Genomic DNA, 18,111 nt, shown 5'->3' on the forward strand with positions numbered 1-18,111 from the left:
TTTGAACTTGATATGAAAATCAAGCCAATAATCTCTGGTAGAAATACCGCAAAACCTACAAAATACATCGAAACGGAAGATACTTCCTTATTATGTTCTTATTCTAGATGTAGATGCACCCCCCCCCCCCCCCCCAACATTTTCAGCGATAGAATGTGTGTCACGGCGTGAAATGGATAAAAATGAAATTTAGGCTAAAATTACCATCGATCAGTAATTCTACTATTTCTCCTCTTTAATAGCATATTTTGTATATTATTTTTGTAGAATAGAATAAACAAAAAGATAAGTTATAAGTTAAAACATCTTCTGAACTAAGTAGTTTTGGAATAAAAGACTAAGTTTGCTGAATATAAATTGTATCAGACTGATTAGAATTCTCAGATTGATAAAAATTCGTTGAATTAGCTACTGCAAGTAGTTGTTGTATACGAAATAGCAGTACAAGTTGCTCTTGAACATTGAAAAAGTTGTACTAGAGTAATGTAAGAACTCCGTCAATGTGCTAATTGTGTAGCTATAATTTTTGCGACCCTACGTCACTGTGTGTCATCAACGATGAAAGATTAGCGTCGGTTTGTGATAAGGTCTGTTGGTTTATTCCCTGTTTCGTAGAATTCACGGGCGATAAGAAACGAAGCGAAGAAATAAAACCTCGACCCAACGGCCGATTCCACAATTCGGTTCTTTTCCGTTCCACTGCACCGCGAAACTACACAAAAATACATGTGAAAACGGGGAAAACAGGTGACACGAGGGTGGGAAATATTTCATGCGGGATGGTGAATTCGGAATACCTTGTCGCCGTTCATCTTGGCGTTGGGAAATTTTAAATGGACCGATTCTACGGGAAATATTAGAAAATTTATACGCGGTGTCCCGTTTAACGTTGATTTACGACGAAAACAGGTGTCGTTCATAAGATGCGCCCACACTTCCAGCTTAATTACAACGATGTTCGACGAAGGTGCAGCTGGAACGCGCAGAATTTGTTGTTTAAGGACTTATTCGCTGAATCTCCAACACAAGTTTCAGTTAATTTTCGGGGGATTATAATATACAGGACATTTCAAAATTCAGCGTCAAGATTTTAGGGACTTATTTTTCATGCTTAAATAAGACATTTTTTCTTATATTCAATCGATTACACCTAAAGCAACTTCAAAATAATAGTTAAAATGAAACTCTCAGTCAAAGCCGAATTTGTGCCTCATTGCTTTGTTAAAAATTTTAATTAAATTTAGCGAAGAACAAAAAATGGTTCAAACTTTCAACAGATGCTTGTAAATTACAAGATCTAGCGAAATCGGAAACTTATTTGGTATTTTAAAAGCTACTAGCGGTGCACCTAAAGAAAGTATTGGGGTGGGGAAAACTATGAATTCTAAATGTTACTTTGTTGTGGGGAATTCATATACAAACCGCGGTTTATTAATATAACAAACAAAATGGCAGTTTCTTACTCCGAAAGTATCATTTTATTCCATTGAAGATTTTATAGTACTGTTTGTAGACGCATAACATTTATATATAATATAAATTAATAAATAAAATAAATTGTTTGATGAATTGAACTGTCAAATTATTTAGACACTGGCTTACTACTAAAAATTGCATTATTGCTTTTAAATCGCAGTTACGATATTTTAGATCAAGGGTCATAAAATACAGGGGGCGTATAACTTTGTAAACACCCTGTATTCAATAACTTAAAACTTATGACACAATATAATACAGCATTCCATTGGCAAGGAGTAAACAAAATTTCTAGCTTTTAACTAAAATAATTATTTCCATGATCTATTCTTTTCTCAAAAATTTCTAAAACATAATTTTTATCTTGAAAATTGCTCAATAGATTTAAAACATATGTCCCCTATTATAAAAATAGTCATCATACATAGTCCCTTTTAGCCAGAAAACCGATTTTTAAATGCACATCTTTTTCGCTGTATAAATAGAACAACTTAATATACGGCCTTAATGAGTGATGTGATTAATGAAGAACATATGCAGAACCATGAAAATTGAGGAAGGTCAAAATTCCATATCGCCGGAAAATATACCTGTGACTAAAGTATATGAAATGCTTAAATTGGCTCTCGACAGTGTTTAAAAAAGCTGAGAACAAAGTCGAACATTGCATAATTGGATATTTTAGAGCGAATATTAAGAGTCTATTTATACTTCAAATATTTAGTACAGTACGGCAATGAAAGAAACCGAAATTTCACTTGACTCAATAATAAAACAAAAAATCATTTCAGTCGGCTTCGTACAGGTACACGAAATTTAATAGTTGGTCCGGTGACGTGTTGGATTACTTCGCCATTTTGCACATTGTATTTTTGATTGATTAGCGCGGCAAAAGCGGACACGTGGACGCTCGAATAGTAAAAGATTTGTAAATAGAGCGGGTAGTTGGTCGCTTGTTTGCTCAACTGAGTTGAAATTTGCACCGGTACTTTGAACCGACGAGCCTGACGATAATTTCGCGTGTTCGCGTTCGTTAGTCGATGTGGATGGTCCCATAATTGTGCACACTACTACGCCATATCTCTGTTGTTTAAATAATATCGTTTTGTGCAAAAAAGAGATGAGATATAAATTACTAATTTGCCAATACTATTACGAACGTGTACTATATATGCCGGGGATGATATTCACGAAAGCATTGCACTATTCACATTAATAAAAAAAATAAAATAATAGTAAATAAAATTTGGATTTTACAGGATGTTTTATAAAAGTATGACACCGAAAAGAACATTTTAAATATATACAAAACCCTAAATATGATTCTTCAGACAGCGAAATTGTTTTGCAATTTCTATGCATGAAAATGTTTCACAGAACATGGTTTAAGAATAGTCAAAAGAAGAAGGTTACAGATACAACAAAATACAATATATTGTACTGTCATAGATATACTTCTGTAAAGGGTTATGTTAGACCATTAAAAATTGGATAAATACCAGTTAGTTCATTACAAGAGTTAAAAGCTATCTGAAATTATATTTGGAAAAAACGTCAAATTTTCACTAATAGACGTTCACAGCGGCATTTTAATTTTCCTGTTAAAAATTACAACAGTACGAGAACCTCTATTCTAAGATCGTGTTCGTTATTTTAATGTTATTTGCATAAAAATATTCGAAAAAAGACTTACAATGAATTTCCGTAGTTTGTTTATGTGAATTATAATAATATTATTATTAAGATGTCTAGATAATTGTCTCCGCAGGGGGTTTTTGAAGAACTTTCTTTGATTTTAAAAATTGATACCATATTTCTAACTACTTTGTCAATTTATCTACAAAAAAAATTCTATAATAATGGTTTTTATGAAACATAAACAAAAATACCTTTAAATTTATTTCTTAGTTTGCTGTAGAGTGAGCATTCTTTATTTGATTTGGAAGGATTTATCTTTGTTCTTTCTAGGCTGAATTTTGGCAAATAAAAACAAACGATATCGAAATTGGATTTGCAATAACAACAAAAATATATTTTTAAACAAACATGGTACTAATTCGAATATTTAATTTAAATATACAAGACAAGACTTTTTAAAAATTGTGGTGATGATATTGCCACTTCCTTGCAGAGATTTTTGATATATGCTTCTATTATACAATGTAAGATAGACAATGCACTTTATGATAGTATATGACAATTAAAAAAGATTCCTATGCTGCATATTCCTGATGCTGCATATAATGCTAGATGTTGGAGTAAGCGAGTTTTATGTATGTTTGCTTAAAATAATTGATTTTATGATGATTATGATTTTTTTTACATTAAACCTCATCAGGAAGGTTATTTTTAATAGTGTGACAGATTCACTGTGAACTTGAGAGGGCCTGTGACAGTATGATAAACGTTTCTTTATAGCGATTTTGTGAAGGGTGTCTGAAGAAGTTTATGAACTTATTGCATACTATGTTACCTGCATATGTCTACATACAAGCTGTTGGAGAACTGAACAACTGAAATTTGACTAGCCGCGTCTATAAAACTTTTGTAAATCCAAATTCAGGTAATTTTAATTTTAATTTTTTATCCTACAGTAGAATATTATTTTAAATTCGGAAAATTGGCCAGCTAAAACTCCTCTCGAAAATAATCATATTCTTATCGTTCTTCAAAAACTTCGTGTGCAAAAGTTCCTCCGTGAAAACATTTTTTATAAAGATTTCTTTCGCAAAACAATACGTTCGGGAACATATGACAATCCTGTAAGAAATTAACGTCTTTCCCTAGAAAGGCGTCTTTTCGATGTCCAGTTAGCGTCCAGAAAGGCCCTTCTTGGAGGAACATTTTAATCTCGGAGTTGTCACACGGTGATACTTTCGACCTGATTCGACTGTTTCGGGACCGTCTTGATAAGAGAAACGGACAATGAAAGAGATGGACTGAGAAGTTTAAAGCATTGTGTAAGATTTTTGTTGCTATAATTATTTGAAATATACTGGCTTCTTGTGATTTGGATCGTTATTTAGCAAGTTTCCTTTTTCAGCTAATTGTGTCTTCACCGTTATAGTCAGTATTCACCAGTATTCTTGACTATACTATTTTTGATCGTAACAACTCTCCCTCTTCAACTAATATTGTTTCCCGTAAAGCTTCGAGTATATCGATGCTATTGATTCTTAATGATCCAATAAGAGAAATTATCAAAGTTCCGGCAAACAATAATAAAAAATGAATGAACTAAAAAGTAAAAAACGGAATTCGGGTAACTGAAAGCTCAGTTACAAGTCTATATGTTATTTGACGGGTCGAGTACATTACATTTACGTAAATAGAAGTATTTTCCTACACGAAAAAATCCAAATTGGCCACTTGAATTTGGTTTTAGGTTTTTTGAAATCTCTTTTTATATTTATTAGAATTAGAATTATATTTATTAGAATTAGAAAATATCGATAGTCTTTGGATATACACCATAATAGATAAATGAAACTAAAATTAAATAAAACATATATCGCTTTCTGATCACATGTTTAGTTAGTTTTGTTTTCTTTTTCCATTAAAAGCATTAAATAATCATCTGCGATAGCCGGTATCTACATAGAAACTGGTAAAATTGACTTTTCAACTTATTGTTTCAAACAATTGACTCGTTAACGCTGTGCAGAGTTTCGTCCTATAAGTTCGTCCATTTTTATCAAGCAAAAAACGTTTCTCGAATTGTATCAAAAGTTCATAGAAAAATTATGTTGCTCTTGGTTTTGGCAGATAAATAAGAAATATATTAAGAGAGGTTATTATTATTAATCAACAAGAAATTGTAATAATTCCTTAACATCTTAGATTAACTAAAAGACTACAAAATGTGTAGGCTATTAGAATTTAATCATAGCGTAGGAATTAATATTAGATTTCAGAACTATTTATCACACTGGCAACCATGCTTGATTATATAACTATACGTGTGCAACATATGAGAACATTTCTTATCAATTGATCATGGCAATAAATGTTTAAAAAAAAGATTTTTCACATTGAATTTGAGTTTTTTCTTGCGCCTATTCTTAGTACTGATATTCTCCTACTTTAAGTAGAATATTTTCGAAATTTTAAAGTTGTCTTTCCAAACTACTAACTTAAAAAAGGTGCAGGCTGTTTGTTGGCATGTAGACATAACTTTTGATTCCAAACAACTTTTCTTAATTGCATTAGATCAACATTTGAAAATGAGAGGACCGTTTGACTTGAAACAACGAACAAGGTGTTCGTTGTGTTCTACAATTATTTAAGCCCTTTTTAGGTAGTTATAATATTTAAAAAAAATGAGAAAATCAAATATTAATAATATGAAAGATTTATGGATTTTTTTTTGGAAAGCAAATGGACCATAATGGAAAGCCGAACAATGACTGTAGTCTCCAAAATTTGGAATTATCGCAGCACAATAGAAATGTTATCGCGCCTGTACAATATTTTGTTAAATGCCGCTAAATGTGCTTATTGCGACAATTATTCAAATATCTGCTTACATAAATAATTAATTAATATTAAATCGTAAATAAATAACCAACTCGGATGGATATACACATTAAACAAAAGTAACAATTTATTTGTTTAATAAATTTCGATTTCGCGTTTTCGTCCGCCGCGTATAAGTTCGCCTGTGAATTATATATCGAATAGTTCGAATAAACACATATTTAAGCTTGAATTTATTTATTATTAATAATTTCGCGTCCCGGGGTAATTAAAAACTGATCGACAAGCGAAATCAAAATTCGAAATTAACGTTTTATTGATGATTTTTTATCATTTTAATTAAAATTTCAGATAGAGCTCAACGCAGTTTACGATAACATAAAAGGAATCTGTAAAAATTTAATGTTATATTGCAATGGATATTTAGAGTAAAGGTGTCACATATTTTTACGTTTGTGTTTGTTCGTTTTCCAAATAATTTATTTGTTTATATTGTGTGAGTTCCCAAAAACGACGAATTTTAAACAAATGGTGAAGTGATTTCAATTTAAAATCGAAATATTTAGGTTCAATAGATTCTTAGTTTCTTTCTCGACATTAATTCTCGACAACAACAGAGTAAAAATATCGTACTGCATGGCAATTGAAAAATCAATTATAAATACTGTAATTATAAATAATAATAAAATAATAAAAATAGTATGAAGTTTTAAAATTTTTGCTTTTAGAGTTTTCTCATTAGTCGTCGAAGCTAGAGGTGGAATACTCCGTATAGATTAATGGACTAATATGTCGGTACCGAACGAAAATGTATAAACAGTGGCAAGGCGATTTTTTGTCTTTTGTATTTTGTGTATGGCAAATCTAATTAAAAGTGGTTTTCCGCTATGTGGTAGTCACGAGCCTTTAGGATACAATTAGAACCTTACAGCCTTGATCAGAAATTTAGTCAACATGGAAAATGAAAAAAAAAAAAACGATTCAAACCAAAACTTGCAGTTGTTATTGATTTCAAAAATGAAGATGTTAATTACAAGATAACTAAAGAATTTGAATAGCATTATCAGTTCTCAGTTGGGGCTTTGTTGATTTCCGAATTTCTCATGTTCATTTGAATGTTGGTTTCATCAGTGTTGTTTGTGTTGTTTGTTACCAAAATGTTTTATATAGTTGATACTCTTTTTTTACAGAAATGTATCACCAATCCTTATTAGTAGCTAGCAGTTTCTAAAAAATCATTATATTCATTAAGTAAGCTTATGTAGATTATTTTATTGTGTATTAACTTATGCAAAAACGACATATCAATTATTTTTCCACTATCCCTCAAACAACATACATCAAATGCTTATGGTTTCTAAGTGCTTTGCAATTTTTTAAAATAAAGTGACACGATTTTGAAGCTAAAAGTGTCGATTTAATAAAGATCATTGTATCATCACTACACATCACTAATATGAATTCTAGCAGGAATTTTCTTCTATTATGTATAAAATATTAGTAGCTCTAATAAATTTGAAAGAGAAAATTATATTAATGACAGTGAAAACGACAATACTCCAGTCACACACTTTGATTTTTCATAGCGCTCCATGAGTAATTGTGAAGTGAGACACTGATTTACTTATTAAAGGAGTTGTGCCTGCAAAACGTTTTTTCGTTACGCAACTATAAGTATAAAGAGTATTCTAATCACAACGGCTTATTAAAAGTATCTGTTTTTGTATTCTGCACGGTACATACATCTAACTTTTTAAAAGTTCTAAAAAATTATCGATGAATTATACTTACAAATAAATAATTTTTGTATTAACAAAAAAATTTCCTCAGGTACATACAAGGATATCCGGGTTTAATAGTTTCATTCGAAAATTATATTGGGTTGTTCGGAAAGTCATTTCGTTTTTTTTGGGGAACATGAAAGACAGTTTTCGTATAATGAATAAATATTTTATTAAATTATATATTGGCCATTCTGGTCCAACACCTTTTGCCATCTTTCTGGCAGTAACATAATTCCCCTCTCATAAAAGTTTTGGTCCTTGCAGGCAAAAAACTGGTTCAGGTGGTTTTTGACATCTTCATTTGAGGTAAAGGTTTTGCCATCCAAAAAATTTTGCAGGGACCGGAACAAATAGTAGTCGGAAGGCGCCAGATCTGGAGAATATGGTGGATGTTGCAGTACGTCCCATTCAAGCTGTAAAAGTTTTTGGCGAGTGACCAAACTTGGGTGAGGTCTCGCATTATCCTGGTGGAACACTACACCCTTCCTGTTGATTAATTCGGGCCTCTTCTCTTTAAGTGAATCATTCAATTTGTCCAGTTGATGACAATAGACTTCTGAATTAATCGTTGTATTGTCCGGCAAAAGCTCAAAAAAAAACCATTTCTTTGACATCCCACCAAACGGAGAGCATCACCTTTTTTTGGTGAATGTTGGCTTTTGACACGCTTTGAGCCGGTTCATCTTTTCTGCTCCATGACCTCTTGCGTTTAACATTGTTGTATACAACCCATTTTTCGTCCCCAGCAATAATCCGCTTCAAAAATGGATCATTTTCTTGAGGTTTGAGGAGCGAATCACACACGTCAACGCGACGACACAAATTTCGCTCCGTAAGGACATGGGGCACCCACACATCGAGCTTCGAGGTTAAGCCCATGCCTTTCAAATGGCCATAAACAGTCGAATTCGACAAATTTAATCTCTCACCGATCTCTCGTGTGGTTATTCGCCGATTTGCATCAACTAATGCCTTTATCGCATCTTTGTCAGCTTCGACCGGCCTTCCAGACCGTGGTGCATCTTCGACATCAAAATTGCCGGATCGAAATTTTGCAAACCAGTTCTGGCACTGGCGTACTGTTAACACGCCTTCTCCATACACATCCGTCAATTTTTTTCTCGCTTGGACAGCATTTTTACCTTTTCTGAAGTAAAAAAGTAAAATATGACGAAAATGCTGCTTATTGCTCTCCATATTTAAAAGGGCACCAACCGAAAACTACTGCGTAGAATTAATAGAACTTTTTCACACACAAGCCTTGCAATATCAGCTCTCAAGACATATAACGGTTATGCGGCTTAAGTGTGAAGTTGGTTTCGAAAAAACGTAATTAAGTCCTCTGACGGGAAATAACGAAATGACTTTCCGAACAACCTTATAGTTATATGTTCTTAATTATATATATGTTATAAATTAAATTAGGCGAAATTTTGATTAACGCAGACCTATGCAAATTTTATAAAACTCCGCTGATTGTCTGTTGCAGCGTAACACAATTAACTCGTCAGTGTTAGTTTTCGGTAGTAACTCCTTGAAATTCGAAGTAAAAAATGCTATGCTTATAAAACTGGACGACACGCTTCTGCCATATTCGCTTACAGCCAAAACTTTAGGTTTGATATTCTAAATTACTAAGCCCGTTAGCTAAGATAATGAAAGGCAGAGTGTGGAGCATTTTTAAGTGGTATAGTGCTTTTAGTTCGTAGGAAAGCTTTCGTATTTTGCTAGCTTTTCGCTGTAGGGTTTCTGTACATTGTCATCCAGAGGCACGGCTATATCAACGATGTATCTCTCGCGCTGTGCCTTGTTGATAGTAGCAATGTCCGGTCTGTTGTGGGCTAGGGTATTTGCCGTTTGTATTGATGTGTCCCAATACACAGTTGCAGAGGCTGTTTCATGCTTCCAAGCAGGCGAGTATTGATACGTACGCTTTGTTACGCTAACTGTTTTGACATTTCTGTTCACTTCCTGGTGGATGACCTTTGCGACCATGTCATGCCTGTCTAGATATTCCCGCAGCGCGAGGGTTGGGCATCCGGCGGTGATATGTTGGATGGATTCTACGTCTATTTCACATCGGCGGCAGTTCTCATTGGCTAAATTTTCTTTTTGGACGTGTGTAATATAAGATTGGTCCTGAATGGCGTGTAGGGAGCCCTCGTTTTCCGGAAACAGGTAACCAACTCGAAGGTGGATGCTTCATAATCGATGTCCTTACTTTTCATGGAATGGTTGAATCTGCCGTGGAGTGCTTTCCCGCTCCATTCTGCCAGCCTCGAGGCCGAGTTCGGGGTAGCGTCGCGATCGGTGAAAATGGGGTGAGCGCTTCCTAGTATGGTAACCGCTCGATGAACATCGTGCTGAGAGTGCCCAAAATATTCTCTCAGCTTTTGCTCCTCAGCGATGGCCATGCTTCCTAGATTCAGACGACCCCTCCTGCAGATTTTCGGGGTAAGTAGAGCCTTGCAACCGACGATCGCGGGTGATGAATCCTGAACCTGGTAAGTATTGTTCTTATTTCTTGGTCTAAGTGCTGTAGTGAAGTTGCCAACCACTTTATGACTCCGAAAGTGTACATAATAACTGGAAATTTACTAGTAATTACTTCGCAAGTCTGATCATGTCGATGTCATAATTGGGTTGGATTATCTCTAGATGCTTGTAATATTCTCCTGGCTGTAGATTCTGAATTTATGTATCGTTGATTAGGATTATCGGCCTATCGTTTTCTGACCTTCCTCATCGCAAGTGCAGGCATGCGCATTTATCCAGTCCGAAATCCATTCCAATATCCTGGGAGAACTGCGAGACCATTTCAACTTCTGAGGTAAGCTGCTTGTCGCCACATGCATTTAGCTTTAAATCATATACGTAGTAGTATGTAGTTATAGTATAGTAGTTATTGATATAGGTGGATTGAGCTGGAGACAGTAACCATTGCACACTGAGTTGAGCAACTTACTCAGTGGGTTTAGTGCCAAACAGAATCCTAGCGGAGAAAGGCTATCTCCCTGAAAGATGCATCGTTTTATATATATCTGCTTGGTGGTGTATGATTGTTGGTCTCGCACGTTGATCGTTATCCTCCAATTTGACATTAAACTGGTCAGCAATTCGCTCGTTTTTGGGCTGATTTTGTAGACTTTCATGACTTCCAACAGCCACGGCACGGAATCCACACCATAGATAAATTGCCAAGGCTTCTTTATAGATGACTGGAAGGCAGGTTATTGACCTGTAAACCTTGGCTTGTAGGTTTCCATCCTTTTTAGGTAACATGTAAATGACTCCCTCCGTCAAGAATACCGGTGCCCTCTGAGGGTTTTGCAATAACTGGTTATTAATATTATTATTATTATTATTAGTCCATGTATGCAATATAGAGGCTCTTATGGCCAAGCCAATTGACTAAAGAACTGATAACTGTTTTAAAATACGCGACGGGCGAAAAAATCGCAAAGTAATCAACGTAAGGAACTGCGACACGTCTTTGATTGTACCGATTTATCCGAAGCGTCCACTTCCGATCCATTTGCCTTTGTCAACCCCTAAAACCTTTAATCTGCGCGGGAGAAGTTCCATGGATAAAGCGACGTTTTAGGTGATTAGCCACGCCGTTGTCTGCTGTCCCGGTAGTGCCAACCCCCGAGTCTTAATTAAATCTCCGAATGAAGGAAATCCTCTCGACCTTAACCTTAATTGATTGGCAAGCCCCTGATCGGGTTCGGGGGCTTCCACACTTTTGAAACGGGCCTTGGTATTTATCACAATAATATATAGGTGCTTTCTCTTTACTCTTATATCCGTCAAGGTCTGCCAATAATGATCAAATAGGCCATTTAACAATTTTAGTGGTGTTCATGGAGGTTACAAAAATTAGTTATTTTTAATTCTTGAATGTAATTCTAAAAAAAAAATTGATGTTAGATAAACAAAATGAAGAAATTATTAAAATTTATTTTAATTTAACGAGACATAATTATGTTGAGGTTAGAATTAAAAGTTCAATTATTTCTCAAACATTATTTATTAGTTTTAAATATAGAATATTACTTTCAATTTGCTCTCTACTGTCTAGAATTACCAATTGTTTTCTGAACACTTACTGTTAACGTTCGTTAGTTTCCGTAGGGAATAGAAGGCATCCCTTTCTAAGATTAGCCTGCAAAACACTCACAAAATTTCTAGGCAAGAAAATTATTTTTAATGTTGGCTTAGGACATGTTACTTTGTCGCTCTGATAGATAATACATGTTTTTTTTTACACAGTTAAATTCGAAATGTTTTCCCTATTATATTGCAAGATAAAGAAAAACCAAGCAGTACAATAAAATCAGCCTAATTAACATCAAATGTTAATATTTTTGGAAAAATATCTTCCAGTTTCTAAGAACAAAAAACTGATATATGTCAATTTATTTTTTTGGGAATCATCTTTATTTCACTTTTTGGTATACAGGATGTCCAAGAAGCGACTTGCCAAGTCATAAAAAATAAGAAACACTCAATTGTCATACTCATTTTGTTTTATTCCACGTCAAGGTCTGCTGGTTTCTTATTACAATAAGCAGAAAGATTTGAAAAAATCAAAGGGACAATCTATTTACTTAGTTTTGGCACTTTTTTTAAATAATGTTCCAACAGAGTATTGTTTATTGGTAAAGTGATCCATACAAATAAATAAATAAAATATCCAGATTTTAGCGTTCTAGATGCTTTGAAATATTTCACAACCATTTTGGGTGAGTGCCGTGATGTACCCATCAGTACTGACAAACGTGAACTATCATCAGTGGGTGGAATATACTGTAAACTACATTAGAGACTGGCGCTTTAAAATGAAACTGTCTGCAAGCCTGATGAGTGCATGATTGGGTATTTTAGAGAGTAAAAAAAGAAAGTTTTGTTTCATTACTGGCATTTTGTGTGAGAATATAAACAAACAAGTTATTAACTACACACTATTTCAAGTTTATAAATATCTGATCTATGTTTTTTTGGTTTGATAACCAGTGATTCTCCAATGGCAAAATGTCGACCTCAATAGTTTACGTGGTACTTTAAGTGCCATGGTCAGTCTATTTCGTCAGCAGGTTATATACACTTCTTTACATGCTGAATTTTTTCTATAACCCTTCTAAAAAAGGTTCCATTAAGCGGCCGTTCCGTTCTAGTATTTCATTGCCTTGATTATTTGTCATACGACATATATATTTTTTTTTATAGGGACACTTTATCAGAAACGGCACCGGATCGATCAAAAACTTATTCCGAGATAAATTTCACCAAAAAGTCACCACCGATGGGAGTTTTTTGTTTTGCCTGTCTTATACAGACAAAGGATGTCACTTTGCAGGGTACGGGAAATATTGCCCCAATAGCGAAACATCTATTTCGCTCTGTAAAAAAAGAACCAATCTAATTCGAAAGAAAAATACCTGCCATTTAAAACAACACGTCCGTGAAAATCGGGTCTGGTAAAAATTTAGACTAGCGGGCAGGACGTTTGGGTTTCGTTTAGGGATTTTATTGGGCTTTTCCCTCGAATTGAGTGTTTTAGAGCACTTATTGCCGGTTTAATGAAGCAGACTTTTGAGTTTTTTTTTTGGCGGTGAACTAGATTAACTTCCAATCCAAACTGGACGCGTTCAGCTCTCGGGGTGAGATTTAAACAAACGTGTTAAATTAAGCGATGAGATTCATGAGATAAGGTGGGGGAGGTGATAGCTGAGAGGTGTGGGATAATGTCTACTCTCTTACCGCTGTCAGTGAAATCATGACAATCCTGACTAACTAAAAGAGAATAGAGACTTTCTGCACCTCTTATTTTGGCGTTTTATTGCTTTATCCATTATTTGAAGCGGGAAAGTTAAACGCTACCTGCGGCGGAATAAGACTCCCGTTACTAAAGTTTGGCGTAGGAGATATAGTCATGTCAGTTATACGTTAAGTTTCGAAAATAGCAAATATTGTGGATTGGGAATTGAATTGAATGAATAAAAAACAAAGATTTACTTTTATTCGCTTGGCGTAAATCTTTTTTTAAATCCTAATGTGTGGGAGGGAATACGGGAAAATGTTAGGTCCCAACAATTGTTTCTAAATTAAAAGGCTTATTTTTTCTGTGATTGTGATTCATTAAAAACAAAAATTACTGTTTAAATAATGAAATAAATGTGTTCAATTTAAAATAAGGTCCGTTACGTTTACGTTATAACCCGTTAATAACCAATAAGGGGTCATAAGGGTGAATTTTCATAAGAGGTTAATTACAGATTTTGCAACTAGTCGACCAATTAATCCGCAATTAGGGGGTAACTATGTTTTGAGGAGCTAGTTATGCTGTTGATTTGATGTATAAAAACGAGAACTTGGAGAAGGAATTATTATTATTTTTATTATTATTTGGTCTATAAAAAAATACCCATTTGAAGTACCCAATGAGGAAAGGCTTTCTCCACCATACGAAAATACATTGGATAAACATTTTAAGTTGATAATATTATTTTAGGATATTTTACTGTTTAGTTTTATTTAGTTTAATTAGATTATTTCATGATATCGTTGATTGCATTGGTGGATGCATAATTACATATGAATAATATAGCGTCTATGCAGTTTTCCTGTCTTGTTTATTAGCTATATGTAATTAAGCTTTGCTGTGCTTTTAATTTAAGTCAGTGTTATGTCCGGGTTTTTATTTGTACAAAATTAAATTATTGAATAAAAATTGAGAGGAAACTTGAATGTTTAAACCAAGTCGAGACCAAGACAAGAATCTAGATATAGAGGAGCGCGAAGAGATAAACAGATATGGTTGGAGAAACGTTGAGCGTACTATCGTCTCTGCGTACCTCCAGAAAAACTGTAAACTCGTGAAAAATAACACGTTGTTAAAAATTTGTCAAATGAAGAAAGGGAAAGAGAAAAAATTCTAATTCGTCATTTAAAAAATTATGCGATTATTCTTGCACAGATAAAACGCCGAATCTTGTAAGAAACTGTAATAAAATGAGCAATTTATTTTAAAGAATTGGTTTCAATTCTAATCATCCTTTTTTCCATTTTTCTACTTTTATTTTTTGGCGTTATCTATTAGGTGAAATAACAATGGAGACTGCGCATTGTTCCCTAACTTAATCTATCCAATAGCTATAACCGTTTTCGAAACCGTATGCTGCTATTAATGGATGACAATCGAGGAAAGATAATATCGAAAAAGAAGGAAATAGAATGCGGAAATTGCTGACAACCCGACGGAGACAGGAGTTAAATTCGACCCACGAGGCAATAAAAGTAGAATTTATCGTAAGGAAATTATCACCACTTAGGAGTAAAATATTTGGTGAATTGAATTTATTCTACTAGATTATAGCAAAGCCTTTGACAACTTTAATCTATTCACCAAATTGATGTTTTTTGGAATTTATTTGATATAATCCTGAAAGGATTATATAGAATGGCATAGCCCTGGATATTGTAACTGTACTTGGTCCATTACTCTTCTCTCTTTTTTCCAAGTTTACGAAAGATTGTACTAGGCAATAGTGGTATTGGTATCGGAATTCTAGAAAAGAAAAATTTATCAAGATTTTTGTTTATATTCCATCGAGGGAAAATAATGCAAAAACCAAGCTCACACTTCAATAAATAGTACAAAACTTACTAAGCAAATATTCCTAAAACAGAAGGTATTTCTCATTGTGACCGTACAGATAAAACTTTTACATGGTACCTAAGATGTGATATATTCAATCTACGCCAACTGTATCTCATGTACTTATGCTTTGATCTTTGTTGTAAAATTTCGATCTACAATAACGAAAATCGAACAATTAACTGAGCTTTCTTGGTTTCGATTGTCGATTCGCTAAAGAATCAGGGTATTATTGAAATTGTTTTCGGTCGACGGATTTAGACATTTAATTTAATTAAATAGATGCATCGAGCGCATCTGGCATGGGTTTGCGGTTAAATAGCTACTACCGATGCACGCGACGCCTTCCTTTAACTGCCGCAGGAAGCTAGCAATGCGACGGCATTATTGAAATGGGATTTTACAAACATTTTGCAAGATCGGTTCCGATCGATACTGGGACGACTTGCATTTTATATGGCTTAACCGCTCTAAAACTTTGATTGATTTCTAAAAAAGCTTGTTTTGCTTAATTTTTTTTTAACACTGAAATTAGACTGAGTAACCTGGAATCCTGCAGACGTTTCGCCATCTCACTTGGCATCTTCCAGGCTCACTCTCCGAAAACACACGAACAGAGTGTTCGAAGTGTTCCCTTTTTTCTGTTAATTAAAAAGTTTTGTTAAAGGCTTCGTATATATTAAGGAGTCGTTAAAAAAATTAGATGTTCAGATCATGCGGCTGATTGAATTTATATTGAGACTTTAAGATCACTTCCCCACTAAAATAATTTATTAAAAAGTTTTCCTTTGCTCTTCATAGTGTGCGGTAGGTGCTGTCAGAAAATCGGTTAAATTCTCCAAGATTGTTAATTAAGTTCATAAATAGAAACGAAAATTTTTGCTTTTTAACTTTCTCTTCAAATTCTTTGCGCCATCATTAACTATAGCAAATCCATAAACTGCGGAGACAAAACTGATTCATTATTTGTAAAATAGAAAAATGAACCAGAACATCCATTTTCCATAGATTCCGTTTGAATTGGTCCAATCCTGCTGCAAAATCGCTGCGACAAAAGCGCCTTAGATGGCCAAACAAATGATATGGTCGCGTGCTTCCAATTATATGGAAATTCCCGGAATGTACATAGAGACAGTTGAACGTACAACAATGGCAAACGACTACCGGGTCCCGATATCAGAATAACAATTGCTCACAGTGCTCCATTCTCTACTGACAATAGCCCAGGCTCATATATCATCCGCGCAACGTTACGAAATAAAAAAGACCAAAAAAAAACCATGAAATGGCGTGTTTGGAACTGGAAATTAATATTTTGCTCGCCGGTAAATCGCCGGGCGCGAATTGGTCGAATAAGAAGTCGTTTTTTGGAATGTGGGTCTCGAGTGTAGGCAAAAACTGATATTCCGAGGATTGAATCGTATAAAGCTGGTTTCCCACGAAGCATGATTTTGATGATCAAGCCAACTCAAAACAACAGCATCTTTGTTTCAATTCACTAGACAAGAGGCGACACTTTCCGGAAACACAAATAGTTATTCAAAAACCTACCATGTCGACTTACCAAAGAATAGTAAATTCAGTTCAAAAACTATAAAGCTCCAAACCTTAAAAGCAATTTTTGTATCTACTAAATATGATACATTTCGCAGAAATATTCATTCATCGAGTGTTATTTTCGTTCCCAGCGCTTATCGTTAAAACAAGCGGATAGCACCACGTAAACTAAAGTCTGCTGGTGTATATGGTACAATTAAGTTGAATTCCATTGGTCATTTCGTATTTACCTTTACGCTGTACACGCATTAATGCACTAGCTAAAAATATACCCCAACAACCCACACCACATACTCGTATTTCTTGTTTTTGTTTTATATGTTATATTCGTACGCGAACAGGCAGATTTCCGTCATCACCTTACTGAATAGGTTTCTCTAATATTTCGACATATCTCCAGGGGGGGGGGGGATATTTCTTAAACTCTAATAAACTTAGGCACTTATAGTATATTATATATAGCCTTTCTAAACTAGAAATTTTGCATATTTTAGTAGCTGTTCTGTTATACTCCTCTATACGGGAGTTCAGATGGATATTCGTTGTGCAAAAAGAAATCCGACCACACTGTTTAAATTGTACCTTATAGCGTTATTATTAGAGAGAAATAAAAAAAAATAGCTTTTAAAAATATAAGAAACGATGCGTTACGACGTTTGTGCCTAACCGGTTTTTCTTTAAAAATAGTCGCATAATATGCAAAATTTACAGCTAAAGTAAAGCAGCTGGATGTATAGAAATATGCTACATATCAAAAGTGTTCAATAGTTTTCTCTTGGGAATAGAAATATACGTCATTTGAATGTTATTCTGAAATTTTGTTTTTTTTAGTGGATTTCACGTGTCTGTTTTAAATAAGTGAAAATTGAATTAAACGAATTGCAGATTTTGACTCATATGTTTACATATTGAACTGGTAAAACTATATTGCAAAGATAAGCACAGATATAAGACCTGAATATCAGGGGAAAAGATTTGTTCTCTATTTTGTAACACCTTGTTGGTTGCTATGCAACAATGGCATCTATATTTTCAAGTGCTTAAAATAATTTTTTCTGCTCCCGTCCGTAAAATACCAATTACATACCGATCTAGTGTGCGGGAAGCGTCACTTTACTACGTCAGTTTCGTTTCCCACGAACCCGAGCCTCTTCGGAC

This window comes from Cylas formicarius, unplaced genomic scaffold (genome assembly GCF_029955315.1).
Source record: "Cylas formicarius isolate icCylForm1 unplaced genomic scaffold, icCylForm1.1 PGA_scaffold_6__28_contigs__length_40554024, whole genome shotgun sequence".
Classification (NCBI taxonomy): domain Eukaryota; kingdom Metazoa; phylum Arthropoda; class Insecta; order Coleoptera; family Brentidae; genus Cylas; species Cylas formicarius.